The sequence below is a fragment of the Hemitrygon akajei genome, chromosome 23, assembly GCF_048418815.1.
Source record: "Hemitrygon akajei chromosome 23, sHemAka1.3, whole genome shotgun sequence".
Lineage (NCBI taxonomy): Eukaryota > Metazoa > Chordata > Chondrichthyes > Myliobatiformes > Dasyatidae > Hemitrygon > Hemitrygon akajei.
In genome coordinates, this window is record NC_133146.1 from 54,194,089 (window position 1) to 54,208,964 (window position 14,876).

At 43.4% G+C, this 14,876-nt stretch overlaps 1 protein-coding gene across 9 annotated transcripts in view; it reads right to left on the reverse strand.

Annotated features, from left to right (window-relative positions):
• LOC140715456 (uncharacterized) overlaps positions 1 to 14,876 on the reverse strand; it is a 274,016-nt gene that overhangs the window by 96,466 nt on the left and 162,674 nt on the right. The window lies entirely within an intron of this gene.

Genomic DNA, 14,876 nt, shown 5'->3' on the forward strand with positions numbered 1-14,876 from the left:
ATGCTAAGAAATTGACCTTCAGATCTTCACCTTCAGGATTTGAAGTGGAAAGGTTGATTGGGGTGGGGGAGCAGAAGTACAAGCTATGAAAATTTTATAACATTTGTAGCAATCCATTAAGTATTCTCTATCATCTTAGGATTATATTAAGATATTTTGTTTGAATTTATCAGTAAAACATATTAATTAAGTTTTTTTTATGTTTATACACCTTTAAAGATGATCAAGGATGTCGCTGATAAGGAGTGTGCAGCTCCAATGGGAATAATCAAATATTCCTAAACAGGACTACTACAGTTGAAACTCACAGTTACAGCCTTGGGTTGAGTTAAGACTTTAAAAAATCTGTTGATACACAAAATCGATGGATCCCGTACTGCAGACTCAGGTCATGAGTGCAGTTTCCCTTTAAGGATAAGGAAGTGAGGAAAGCCTGCTGGGCTTGAAGTAAGATTGAAACGCAGAGGCTTTAGACTCCCCCCTTCCAACAATCCTGCTGGAAAATGTACAGTCCCTGTAATAAAATATTTTATAGAGCAAGATTATAGAGCAAAGACATCAGAGACTGCTGTGTACTTTGTTTCATGGAAACAGTTGTCATCAACTTCATCAGCATTTGTGTGTACGAGTGTGTGCCTTCGAGAACATACCAGACATACTCAAATCAAAAGCAGTGGATGAACCAGATCTGTGGTATTCAAGACTGGTGATGCAGAACTATACAGGAAGCCTAGTTACGACCCATGGAAGGCTATTGTAAGAAAAAAAATATTCTGATTGAGGATAGAGATGGAGCTTCAGCTCTGTCAGGGTTTGCAGACCATTTAAAGTGAAACCTAACATCATAAATGGCAGTGATGCTTCACTCCCAGATGAGCTCAATGCCTTATATACACACTGTGAAAGGGAGAATAAAATGACACCGGTGTGAATCCCTGCAGCATCTGGTGACCCTACGATGTCTGTTTTGGAGGCCAATGTCAGGACATCTTCCAAGGCCCTGACGGTGTACCTGGTGGGGCTCTGTAAAGCTGTGCCAACCAACTGGGGGGAGTGTTCAAAGACATCCCCAATCCCTGATGTAGTCGGAAGTTCAAAATGGTTCAAAATGGTGAGAATCACACCGTTGCCCGAGAAGAGCAAGGTGATCTACCTCAACAACCGTTGCCCAGTGGCACCTACAGTGATGAAGTGCTTACGGAGGTTGGTGTGATGGCTAGAATGAGCTCCTGCTAAGCAAGGACCTGGACCCACTGCATTTTGCCTATCTCCACATTAGGTCTCCAGTGGATGCTATCTCACTGGCTCTCCACTCAGCCTTGGATCACCTGGACAATAGTAGTACTCTTGTCAGGATGCCGCTTATTGACTACAGCTCAACCTTCAACACAATCATACCCTCAATTCGAATCAAAAAGATCCAAAATCTGCATCTCTGTACCTCCCTCTGCAACTGGATCCTTGACTTCCTGATTGGGAGCCCACAGTCTGTGCAGATCAGCAATAACATCTCCTCCTCACTAACAATGAACACTGGCACATCAATGATGTGCGCTTAGCCCAGTGCTCTACTCTCTCTACAGCCATGATTGTGTGTTATGCACAGATCAAATGCTATTAATTTACTGATGACACAACTATGGTTGGCAGTATTTCAGATGGTGATGAGAAGGCGTACAGGAGTGAGATCAATCGGTGGTTGAGTGGTGTCACAGCAACAACTTTGCACTCAACATTAGTAAGACCAAGGAATTGATTGTGGACTTCAGGAAGGGAAAGTGAAGGGAACACACACCAGTCCTCATTGAGGGATTTGAAATGGAAAGGGTGGGCAGTTTCAAGTTCCCAGGTGTCAACATCAATGGCCAGGCAGTCTGGAGTTCCCTGCAAAGTCTTACCAACTTCAATCAGAAGTGCTCCCAAGACTCCCCTCCCCTACTCTGGTCAATCAGCTCAATCAGTTTTACTGCCAGTTTCGTAAGGACAATCAACATCTATCTCTTCTCACTTCCTCTGATCCCAATATACTGAGCCTCTATCCTCCTCCCTTTCACAACCACTCCTAAGTTACCATCCCCCCTTTCATCCCAGCCCATTCACCTGCTTCAGCGTCCACTGCATCCCCTCCCCATCCCATACTTTCTGTGAAGCAAGAAGACATTTGCAAACTATCTGGAAAACAGAACATGAGGAAAGCTGCAGGCCCTGATGGTGTCTCACCTGATACTCTATGGCACTGTGCAGATCAGCTAGCACCTGTCTTCACTGATATTTTTCATACCTCACTGCAATTATACAGATTTCCAGACTACTTTAAAGTTTCTACAATTGTTCCAGTTCCCAAGGTGACAAGATGACTGAACCTAATGATTATAGGCCAGTTGCTCTGACTGCAGTAGTTACATAAACTTTTGAACGTCTGATGTCGGCCTACATTATGTCCACCACTGATCCTCTTCTTGACCTGCTACTGTTTGCTTACAGAGCAAATCGCTCAGTTGAGGATGCAATTAACTTGCATCTTCCTTACATTCTTCAACATCTGAACTCCCCCAACACCAATCTTGATTGTGGATTTTAGCTCCACCTTCAGCACCAGTGTTCCGAGTTGCTCCTCGGCAAACTAACCCACCTCGCTGTACCTTGCAGTAGCTGTCAGTGGATTACAAACTTCCTGACAGGTAGGAGCAGTACGCAAGGGTGGGCTGCTACTTGTCCGCTCCAGTGGCTTTTAGCACAGACTCTCCCTAGGGCTGGGTTCTTTCATCCCTCCTGTTCCCGTTTTATAAAAATAACTGTACCCCCACAGGAAAATCCATTAAAATCCTTAAGTTCACAGATGACATGACTGTCGTCATTCTCATCTCTTATAATGATGTGACCTGCTATCAAAGAGAGATAGACTGTCTTGCAGCATGGAGTGCTCTTAACAGAGCTTAATGCTATCAAGACAGTGGAGACGAGGACTGACTTCCACTGACAACTCCCTGCCTGTTCCCCCCCCCCCCACCCCAGAAATTAATGTTCAGGCTGTGTCTGTGGTAGAGCCATTCAAATTCCTGGGGACTGTCGTTACCAATACATTGAAGTGGGAGAAGTGCGTAACGCTTAATACTGGGAAAACCCAACAGAGACTGTTCTTCCTACGCCAGCTTGGGACACTTAACATTTCAGGGTGTATAGTGATGAACTTTACTCGGCCATCATTGAGAGTGTTGTGACCACCGTCTGGTTTCCCGCTGCCTCCTCCCTCTCCAAGTCCAGGTTGCAGCCAGTGGTCCACTCAGCAGAGAAAATCATTGGCCGTCAGCTACCGACATTAAAAGTCCTGTTCGCTGCCAGGGTGAAGGAAAGAGCTGGAAAAATTACTGCTGACTCCACCAAAATGCCATTAGTCCATCACCATCAGGACTACACATCATCTCCAAAGCACTTCTCCTGTGGCTATCCAGCTTCTCAACAAAATTCATTCAGGTGTAATACCCTAACTGTCCCTGCATAACCTCTATTAAATGGTCTTTCCTGGTCTCCTTGTTCTGTGTTATTTAATCTGTTCATATGTTCTTATTTATTTAAGTCTGATTACTGACATTTGTGCTAATTGTTGATTGCTCACGGCTGTTTGCACTATTGGCTTGTAAATTGTTGGATGCTGTTGTGTTGTCTGTTATGACATTGTCCTGTGTTTTATGCTTGGCACTGAACCACAATCAATTTTGCTGTCACAAACACAAGAACATCTGCAGATCCTGGAAATCCAAAGCAACGCACACAAATTGCTGGAGGAACTCAGCAGGCGAGACCGCATCTATGGAAAAGAGTGAACAGTCAACGTTTTGGGCTGAGACCCTTCATCAGGACATGCTGTGCTTCTGATGTATTTTGCATACTGACTATAACGTGATTCAAATTCTGAGGATCTATCCTGGGCCCAAAATATCAATGCAATTACAACCAAGGCAGACGGCACCTATATTTCATCAGGAGTTTGAGAAGAATTGGTATGTCACCAAAGACACTCGCAAATTTCTACAGGAGTACTGTGGAGAGTATTCTAACCAGCCGCATCACTGTCTGGTATGGAGGCGACACTGCTCAGGATTGGAGTAAGCTTTCAGGAAATTATAAACCTTCATCCTGAGCACCGTACTCCCCAGCTTCAAGGACATCATCAAAAGGCGGCATCCGTCATGAAGGACCCCCATCACCCAGGACATCGCCTCTTCTCATTGCTACCATCAAGGAGGTGTGTATAGGAGCCTGAACACACTCCCTCAATGATTCAGGAACAGCTTCTTCCTCTCTGCCATTCCATTTCCGAATGGACAATGAACATATACTCAGTATTTTTCCCTCTCTTTTCACACTACATATTTATCTTTTATATACACTTCTTGTAATTTATAGTTTTTTATTAATATGTATTGCATATGTATGGCTGCCTCAGAACAACAAATTTCACAACATATGCCGGTGATATTAAACCTGATTCTGATTCTGATTCAATACAAAAAACCTTTGCAGGTAGGAAACTGCCTCTGTCAGCACAACCTGTCTTAAAGACTCTGCTCTGTTTATCACTTTGACTTGGAAACTGTCGACTAGCAAGTCTGACCATCCAGCTTTGGCTAAAGTTGCTCAAAACAGCAGATCCAAATTGCTTACAGGCAGTGATGGGAATTGAACCTGTTCGGTGACCTCTGGCATTGTGAAGCGATGCACTAGATGCGAAGCTACCTTACCGCCAAAGGACATGACAGAGCACAGACTGAGTACTGCCAATGAAATGCTCTGACTTGCTGATGATTGGAGAGTAGGCTACTGGGGCAGTAAGCAGCAAACAACAAGAACTCAGCGGGAGGAAAGTAATTGTCAATATTTCAGATTGAAACCCTACATCCGGCAATAATTAGGTCATATTTGGCCTGCTTCTTGTGCTCAGGACATACCTGGCAACTTTCCATATGGTTGGGTTGATGAGTTTGGTACAATGTAGGTGGGCAGGACTTGCTCTGGAGATTTTGTTTCTGCTAATACATAGCTAGTGAGCTGAGAGTGGGCCCGGAGTTAGTGAGGTGTTCCTTGTAGATAACCTCCAGTCTCCCTGATAACTACATTGGTATGAAGTGTGCTGGGCTTAAGAGTTTTGTTGCTATGGAGCAGATTGGACATCTTTTTGAAAGGCACCTAATAAATGGTTGATGAAAAGGGCATTTGAAGGTCCAAAGTTCAAAGTACATTTATTATCAATGTACAAATTGTACAACCTGGAGATTTGTCTCCTAACAGGCAGCCACGAAATAAAGAAACCCAAAAGAACCCATGAGAAAAATCATGCAAACAATAAACACAAACAAATAGTGTTCTCAGCTGAAGTCCACAGAGAGTCCGTCTCCAGACCCTTGGTTCAGCATAGAGCCGAGCAGCGAGCTGAATGGGCCCCAACAGCCTGTGATGTTTACAATCTGGCTCCACGCCTAAATCATCATTCAAACATTGGGTTCAGTCATTCCTGTGGCCCCGCCGCCTCGATTCAGCCTGACTCTTAAATCGTCATTCAAACATTGGGAACAGTGGCAGCAATCTGCTCTGGCTCACGGGCCTGGACCACACTGCCTCGATTCGGCCTGTACCCGACCTTCCCAATTTGTCCCGGTTCCATCGTTACCCTTCGTGCGCAAACACAGTCACTGCACCAGCAGAATGCGGAGGAAACGATCTGCAATCTTTGTCAGACCTGTCCAAGTTTATGAACCAGGGAATTAGAGAACGCATGTGAAGTGATAGTCTCTGCTGCTTAGGAAAACTAGCTCCTGGTTCAAACCAAAGCTACGTTGTGGATGATGAATGAAGCCAGTCAAGTGTCCAGTGAAACTCCAGCAAAACTTCTGTCCCCATGGCCCTGAATATTGCCCCTTATGGGATATGAAATTTACACTAATTTTTCCTCGTTAGCGTGCTGCCCAGTACATTCCTCACTGGTTTAATTTGACACAAACCGCATCAGTTTTTGCCGTATGTTTTGATGTACTTGTGACAAATCTTTTAAAAAATCTTTAGTCCTTTTGTGTATTGTTGAGTTAAGTAAACACTTAGCAACAAAATGCTTTCAACTACATCTTGCTAAATCCAGTAAAGGGTGGAAATACTGGTTTCCATGGGCACCAGATGCAGACTGTGTCTGTAGTGGTTACCTAGTTGCTTAACCGTAATGAGGTGATACTCCAGAACAAAATAATTGGCAGGAGTATGATTGTTACGTTAAATTTGTGATCTCAGCCATTCACTGATTAAACAGATGGGATTGAGTAGCTCCCACTGGAATTGCAAGAATTGAAAATAATTCCATGTTAAAGAAAGCTGTGTTTTAAAACCCAGGTACCTCAGTCACGAATGACATGTTAAAGCTATATATTTCAGGGCACGATGAATTTTTAAAAAATACACCATTCTTTGAAATAAATTTATGGAAATATTGTTGTTGATTTTCTGAAATCTCTGGATGTGTTCGTTATGACATGTGACCAGCTCCGCATATTTTTATGGGTAAGATTTCCTGTGGATAATTAAAAGCACAAAACACTTCAAATTTCACATTGATTCAATATTCATTTAATTTGTAATAGTTACGTTGTTGGCTGCTTTTTCACTGGTAAACAGATCTACTGATCAAATGTGGAAGTAAAAGGATCTGTACAGCATAAACTATAGGCTTAAAAGACAAAGCAAATTCCCAGTCCATTCAGATCTGTGTAGCAGTTTTGATATCAGAGTGAATATGGATCATGTTATCATAGTTACAATTATTTTATACACACAAATCAGGCTATTTAATCCAAGCCAAAACATTAGAAAGCATTGTGCAGTTTGTAGATAAATCACAAACCATTAAAATATATTCCAAAACAGAATTTCAAGGAAATGAGTGAAGGTTATTGTACGATCAAGGCTGATCAGCTGACACAGTCTCACTCCAGGGGTCAGGGCCTGCCCAAATTATATGAAGGATGCTTTGCCTTACTGTGATTTTAACTCTTTAATGACTTTGGCTGTAGCTTTGGGCTGCAATTATTTATGACTATTCACAATAAAAAGGCATTTTGAACTTTTTTTTAACACATGCATCATTCTTATGTGTGAGATGTTTTACACATTCACTGAGAAATTTGTTTACATCCGTTACACCCAAAGGAATGGATTTTCAAAGCTGCTGTAATTTGAAAAGAACTCAGAGAGTCTGTGTCAAAGATACAATAGTATTTCCTCAGTCTAGCACAACAACTGCTCATTTTGGCACTGGTTGTACTAATTTCCGCAGACTGCTTTGGAAATACAATTGTTGTCACTCTTTAGTCAGCATTTCTACTATTCCTCAGAAAGAGAGCAAGAGGCAGTGTTAACTGGACGCTGGGAGTGGGGGTGGGAAGTATAGAGAAGTATTCAGAGTGGGATGATAACCTTCATTAGGCCTGGTTTTGTAGGGTTGTGTATTTGTAAAAATAGAGGAAGTTGTTCATTGTCCATTCTAATTTGTGGTTAATGATTAGATCAATGTATTAAAACTGATGTTATAAGAGATAAAAATTTACACTACTCTTGCACCATATTTTGAAAACTGAAATTAATATTGCAATATCAAGTCAGATTTTCCTGCTCTTTCTTCCCAGTCTCTAAAGGCGTAAAAAAGAAACATTTTCAAGACCAAACACAACAAAGCAGCTGCCTGAGTACATTTGGACATTACACCCACCACCTCAAACACAGCACCAAATGTTGGATTTTCCTGTCAATATTGCTCAGTGTCAGACTCTGAGCCTCCAGCTGGTTTCTGAGATTCTTAATCCCATGTTTTTGTTTTCAGAACTTCATGAGTTATGTGTGTATGGGTCTGGAGAACAGAAACAGACACTTAAATAAAGGGGCAGAGTTTGCTTTCAAAATAATGGTATGGCTCACGTCACAAATGGTGCCTTTCTATCCAAATGCTACAGCATTTTCTGACAGGGTCAGATATAAGTTTTGTGATAACTCTGGGAAAACGGAAGCCTATCTATAACATTGTACTGTCACTGGATAAGCAATGGTACCATATTATGCATTAAGGGCTGAACTAGTAATAGAGAAGTTACTAATCACACAGCATATGTACGTTGAATCACTTCACAATGAACGACATCGAGAAGGTATAAATTGATCATTCTGGGAAGCAGCAGAGTGGTTAAGGAGAGACACATGTATTTATTCTGCTTCAGAAACAGCTTACCCTCAGTGAGACTTACAGGAAGATGCTGTTTCCCGCTTGGCATTGCTGCCTGCTGCACCTCCAACAGTGTCCTTCGGTCAGCGTCCAGGGACCACCACTCATTGATGTTTCACTCCCTTAGCCCTGGTACATCTCCTGGTGGTGGAGCAGTGACAGGAATGTCTCTCTGCCACCACCCTGCAGCTTTCAATGGAGCTAGTCGGCCCCCCCAATTTCTGTCTTTACTCCTCAGCCACAGCCAAAAGCTGCCCTTTTCCCCCTCTTCAACCACCTCTGGCGAACCTCCTGAGCCTCGCTCCAGTCACTGCCATATCATGGAGTAACTTTATCAGAGTGCTTTCAAAACCCGGGCATCCCACCTTCACAGGGTAGATGACGGCCCACAAGTCAAGCTTCCGTACACTCAGCTGCCAGGCCGGAGTACTTCAGCCTCTTCCGCTCATGGGCAGCCTCCACTCCTTCCTCCCATGGGACGGTTAACTCAATGAGGAGGACTTTCTTGGCAGCCATGGACTATAGTACTATGTCTGGGTGGAGATGTGTTGGTGATTTCTATGGGGAACTGTAGCTGACTGCTGAGATCTGTCTCCATGTTCCACTCCTTGCCTGTGGAGAGGAGTCCGAAGGAAGCTCTTGGGTGGGTGCATCAGCGATCTTACCAGCCTTAACAAATGAGATGAGTTGTTTCTCGCATCCTGCCTCCAGGTCCCTGGGATCTCCTCCAGCTTCTTTAGGACCTGGCCACGCCCTTGGGACAACACAGTCTGATTGCAGCACAGACTGATGCAGAAAGTCTCTAACTTTTTGGACAAGCTCCAAGCAGAGGACCCAGACCAACATTTCTTACAGAGTTAAAGGCCTGTTTATGACATCTCAATCACTATGAACAGTCCTATCATCTCTAAGGATCAAGTTAAAATCTCTGCTTTGCTGAATCAGAAGTGGAATTGGACAAGAAAACTAGAAGCTGCATTTCCTGACCCAAAACAGTTGCTGCTGGACTCATTTTCTTATACAGTATGCTGATGCAGGCATTGGTACCATACTGCAATGCGTAATCTTACATCGCTGATACACTTTGGTCACCCTGAAGGTACGAGGATGCCAGAATAAAAAGGTGGGGGAGGGGAAGGAGGGGAGCTAGAAGGTGAGAGGTGAAGCCAGGTGGGTGCGAAAGGTCAAGGGCTGCAGAGGAAGGAATCTGGTAAGGGAGGAGAGTGGACCATAGGAGAAAGGGAAGGAGCCGGGGATCCAGGGGAAGGTGATAGGTAGGTGAGAAGAGGCCAGAGTGGGAAATAGAAGGGTGAGGGACTTTTTTTTAAACCAGAGGGAGAAATCGATACCCATGTAATGGTGCAGCTTGTCTTGCACTGAAAGTGTTCAGCTAGGGTGAGCTCTGCTCCCCTCACCTTTGCTGCATTCAGTGCTCATAAACTGTTTTTGCCATTACCTGGAGTGGATCAAAGTGCATTAAAATTGGTTTCTGTGAGGGGGGAGTCGTTGGAAGAAAGCTGTAAGGACAGGAATGTTTCTGCCTGGTCCTTCACACACTAATTACAGGCATCAATGTTATTGTGAACAATGTTATTGTGGCTCTGTTCTGAGTCCATCCCACGCAGCACATGATGCTGGGAGATGATTGGACAAGAATTGTGTGGCGATCTGTTCTACCAATAAGCATGGACAGCGATTCTGCCCGAGGTAAAATGATGAAGATGAGGCTTATCCCTTGTGTTGGTTAGTTCACGATCTGATAGACTCAATCTGGCAGCTGTTTCATTACCTTACAGTGCATTCCCCTCACAGATGCTGTTCAGCCCAGTGAGTTCCACCAACAAGTTGCAGTTGCAAGTTCTCTTGTGCAAGAGTCTATTTCCCTGATGTTTCATAATGTATAAAATTATGAGGCATATTGAAAGGGTGAATGCATATAGTCTTTTTATTATTTAGTTATTTATTGAGATAATGCGTGGACTAGGCCTTTCCAGTCCTTTGAGGTGCACTGCCTAGCAATCCCGATTTAACCCTCGCCTAATCACAGGCCATTTATACATGGACCAATTAACCTACCAACCAGTACGTCTTTAGGCTGTGGGAGGAAACTGGAGCACTAGGAAGAAACCCACATGGTCACGGGAAGAACAAACAAACTCCTTACAGCCAGGGTCGGGAACTGGACCCAAGGACACCGGTACTGTAAAGCATTGTGCTGACCACTGCACTACTGTGCCACCCTTTTCTCAGGGAAGGGGAACTAAGAATTCCAAGGCATGGCTTCAAGGTGAGAAGTTAAAGATCTATCAGGGACTGGGGGGGGGGGGGGGGGGGGCGGGATGGAGCAACTTCACGGAAAGGAGGGTGCCTATTTAAAAGTTACAAGAGGAAGTGGTTGAGGCAGGTATCATAATAACATTTAAAAGACATTTGGCTAAGTCATAGATAGGAGGGATTTAGAAGGATGTGGACCATGGTTGGCAAGGATCAGATGTATTAAAGAACCTGTTTCTGTGTTCTACCAAAGGAGGTGTAAGGTGCTCCTTCCCCCTGCTAGCCTGCAGGTCGCCCTTAGGCAAGGTGTAGCACCTGCTTATCTCCCCCCCTACCCCCAATCAGGCTCACGTGAAGCCATGGAAGCAGGTGGTGTATGGTCGTATGAGCAGCTGGTGCATATCATAACTCCTGGTTATGCAACCATTGACACCAGGCAGACAATCTCTGAAGAGTGTTGATAATGGCTGGAGTCACCCATCTTGTAAAGACACTGCCCAGAAGAAGGCAACAGCAAACGACTTCAGTAGAAAAAATTGCCAAAAGCAATCCTGGTCATGGAAAGTCTAGGAACGTCCATGTCATATGACATGGCTCAGAACGAACAATTACTGTATGACTCTTCTAGTGCACTTGACAGGAAAGGAGAACATACTGTACCTCAAGATCACTCACTAGTTCAGGAACAACCTGACCTCTACGAGTGAGTAAATAGGCAAACTGGTCAAATTTGTGAAAGGCAAAAGCAGTTATTATGAAGCATAACTCTTGATAGGTAATGTTGATTAACAGACCAGGATAATCTTGAGACTACAGATGTTGGTTTTATAGTTTTGTTGTTAACAATAACCTTTGACATTTTTGACTGTTGTATGCTTTTGTCATGGAGCCATGCAAAACAGAACCAGGTCTTTTGGCCCATCATATGCAGCAAGTACCCATCTATACTAATCCCACTGATTACCACTTCATCTGTAGCTTTCTATGTACTGGCATTCGATAATTCACCTAGAAACATAACTGTAAGAATTTCTGCATCTATCAGTCACTCATGCAGTGAGTTACAGATTCTAATCACCTCAGGGTGAGAATGTTCTTCCTCAAGTAACCCCCAAAATCTAAGCCCTCTTGTTTTAGATACCTCTACTGGAGGCAAAAGATCCGATCATCTACTCTATCTATGTCCTTTACAGCTTTGTATATATTAGGCATGACCAATCTCAACCAGCTCCATTCCAATGTAAACAATCCCAGCCTCTCAAATCTCTCAGAACTGAAACACTTTATCCTGGACAATATGCTGGTGAATCTGTCCCTCAGTCCTCACCCTCTCTAATGTAATCATATCCTTGTTATACTGTGATGACCAGCCTAACAAGGTTGTATAAAATTGGACGTGAACTTGAAAGCTCTTTTATTCTGTACCTTAACTAATGAAAGAGAGTATCACATATGCTTTCTTCACCATTTCATCTACTTGTGCTGCCATCTTCAGGGACCCTTGAACTTGTACACCAAAGTTCCTCTGTTGTCCAGTACTCCTTGTGGCCCTGCTGTTCAATATGTTTGTCCTACTCTCATTAGTTCACCTGTAGTGTATCATCTACTTAGCAGGATTAAATTCCACTCATCCCTATACATCTTAGCTATTGATTAATATCCCTTGGTATCCTATGACTATCCTACCCACTGTCAGTAATGCTTCTGATTTTCATGTCATCTGGAAACTTTTTAATCATACCTTTTACATTCAAATCTATGTTTTCAAATTGAGGTGGAAAGAGATATGACAAACTCAAGGCATTTGGACTTTCCACATACAATTGCACTGACACCTTGTATGTTGTACTTAACACAGCACCATCTAATTGACAAACAGGTAATCAATTCTAATAATATTAGTAATAACGATAAGTTAGCTATGAATACAGCGTACTAAAGACCATAAAACCATAAGGCATAAGAGCAGAATTAATCCATTCAGCCCATCGAGTCCACTTCGCCATTCCACTATGGCTGATCCTGAATCCCACTCAACCCCATACACTTGCCTTCTCTCCACATCCTTCGATGCCCTGACCGATCAAGAAATGGTCAACTTCCGCCTTAAATCTACGCACAGACTTGGCCTCCACCGCGGCAGGGTATTTCACAGATTTACTACTCTCTGGCTAAAAAAATTCCTCCTTACCTCTGTTCTAAAGGGTGACCTCCCAGTTGATCAGTACTTATGCTTCAATGCCATTTGACTAAGTAAAATCACTTCCCGTATTAAAATTAATTTCTGAAAATCACACTTACTTCCTGCTCTGTTTAAACAATAAAAAGCTCATCTTTTCCACATTCAGTGATATTATCCTAACCCCATGTAAATGTGAATATTGTCATTTCCTGCCAGAATTCTACGCCTGAAACTGGCTTAAATTAAGTCATAAGCAACATTTTTTTTTATAACTGCTACAAATGAACACTATCACCCCTCCTAGGCTCCCTGCGGCCTCTGGCGGGTTTTACCACCTCACAACCTCTCACACTTCCCTTCTGCTGTGAGCAATAGTGCTGCACCCTCTTTAATTCCTTCTTTTACAAAACTAATCACAGTATCTTCAACAATGGTCTTCCACTGCTGCACACAATCCAATTTCCCTCAAAAATAAATCAATGCTGTTTAATTACTGACTTACCACAGGGACGGACAGTCCGTGATTTTTTGCTCTGGGGTCCAGACATTAGACCTGCTCTAATGCCTGGTTTGCATAATGGCACCCAGGACCACTGGCTTCCATTACACTGATGAAGCTTGCTTGAGCACGAGTTAAAGAGGACTTCCCCAAAGTGGCCTCAGTCTGGTACATCTGTTCCCAATTTACACTCCCAAGTTCCTGCCTAATAGCATCATAATTCCCCTGCCCCCAATTAAATACTTTCCCATACTGTCTGCTCCTATTCCTGTCCAAGGCCTAAGCTTAAGGTCAGCAAGTTGTGGTCACCGTCTTCAAAATGCACGTCCACCGAGAGATTGCCACCTCACCAAGTTCATTGCCTCATACTAGATCCAGTATGGCCTCTCCTGGATTCGGCTTGTCTGCATATTGTGTCAGGAATCCTTCTGGACACACCAAACAAATTTTGCCCCATTTAAACCTCTTGCAGTAAGGAGGTGCCAATCAATATGAGGAAAGTTGAAGTCACTGATAAGATTCAAGTTCAGCTTATTTAACACTGGGAACTGAAACCAGATTCCCCCTTGGTAGCGCAACAGTATTACAGCTCAGAGTTTGGTGTTCGATTCTGGCGCGTGTGTATAAGGACTTTGTAGATTCTCCCCATGAACATGTGGGGTTCCTCCAGGTGCTCTGGTTTCCTCCCATAGTCCAAAAATGTATTGATTAGCAGGGTCATTGTCCTGTGATTAGGCTGGAGTTAAATAGGTAGTTTGATGTGCAGTCCTGTATCTCTAAATAAAATAACCAAGTTCATGTGATAACAGTATTTAACCACTAGAGGGCGTGTCCAACACATGAAAGAAGAGGGGAAAGCTCGTTTCTTTAAGGATCTCCTTAGCTATCTAAATAGAAGTGCAATACATTCACACGATCCTCCAGAGGAGGCAAACATGAAACTATATTCATAATAGAATTAGTATGTGCACCGAACGTGAATAACATGCTGAATGGCAGATCACATGTTCGGAGCGTAACATTTCTGTGTTTACTGCTTTAACATTCTACTCTTCACATTCCTCGAACCTCTCAGGCATGAACAAGCACGCAAGCAATGATACGATGGATAATCTCCCTGTCCTCCATCCAGATGGGCTATCTAAATAAATCTTCAACCAACAGTAGCTGAGTTATTTCTTTTGGCTGTCAGAATTCTACTCATTTCAGACATTTTACAGTTTGAGTCATCTCTGAGTTAATACTAAAGTACGAAGTGACTTAACAGCAAGGGTGCAAGACACGAGCGATTCATTGTGACAATGAGCACGACTGGGAAAACGAGTGGCAGCCACACAAAGGAGGAGGTGCTGAAGAACGAAACATCAGCAAAACACTTTTAGAGAGATTTTTGGAGAAGACTACGGAAATGTTGCGGCAGCCCGTGAATTCCCTACATGCTGCTTTCCAGAAATACAATCAGTATACAACTACAACCTCCATGCACCAAACTGTGAATCAAATGACCTTGCTGGGCTGGGTGTGTCTGCACCTGTGCCACCCCTGCCCCTGGCACTTCTGTGCCACCTGCCCCACACCCCTCCTGCAGTGCTCCGCCTGCATCATTCCCAAAATACTCTCCTCCCACCAGATTTACAAACTTGCTCTCTGCTCCATGTTGACAA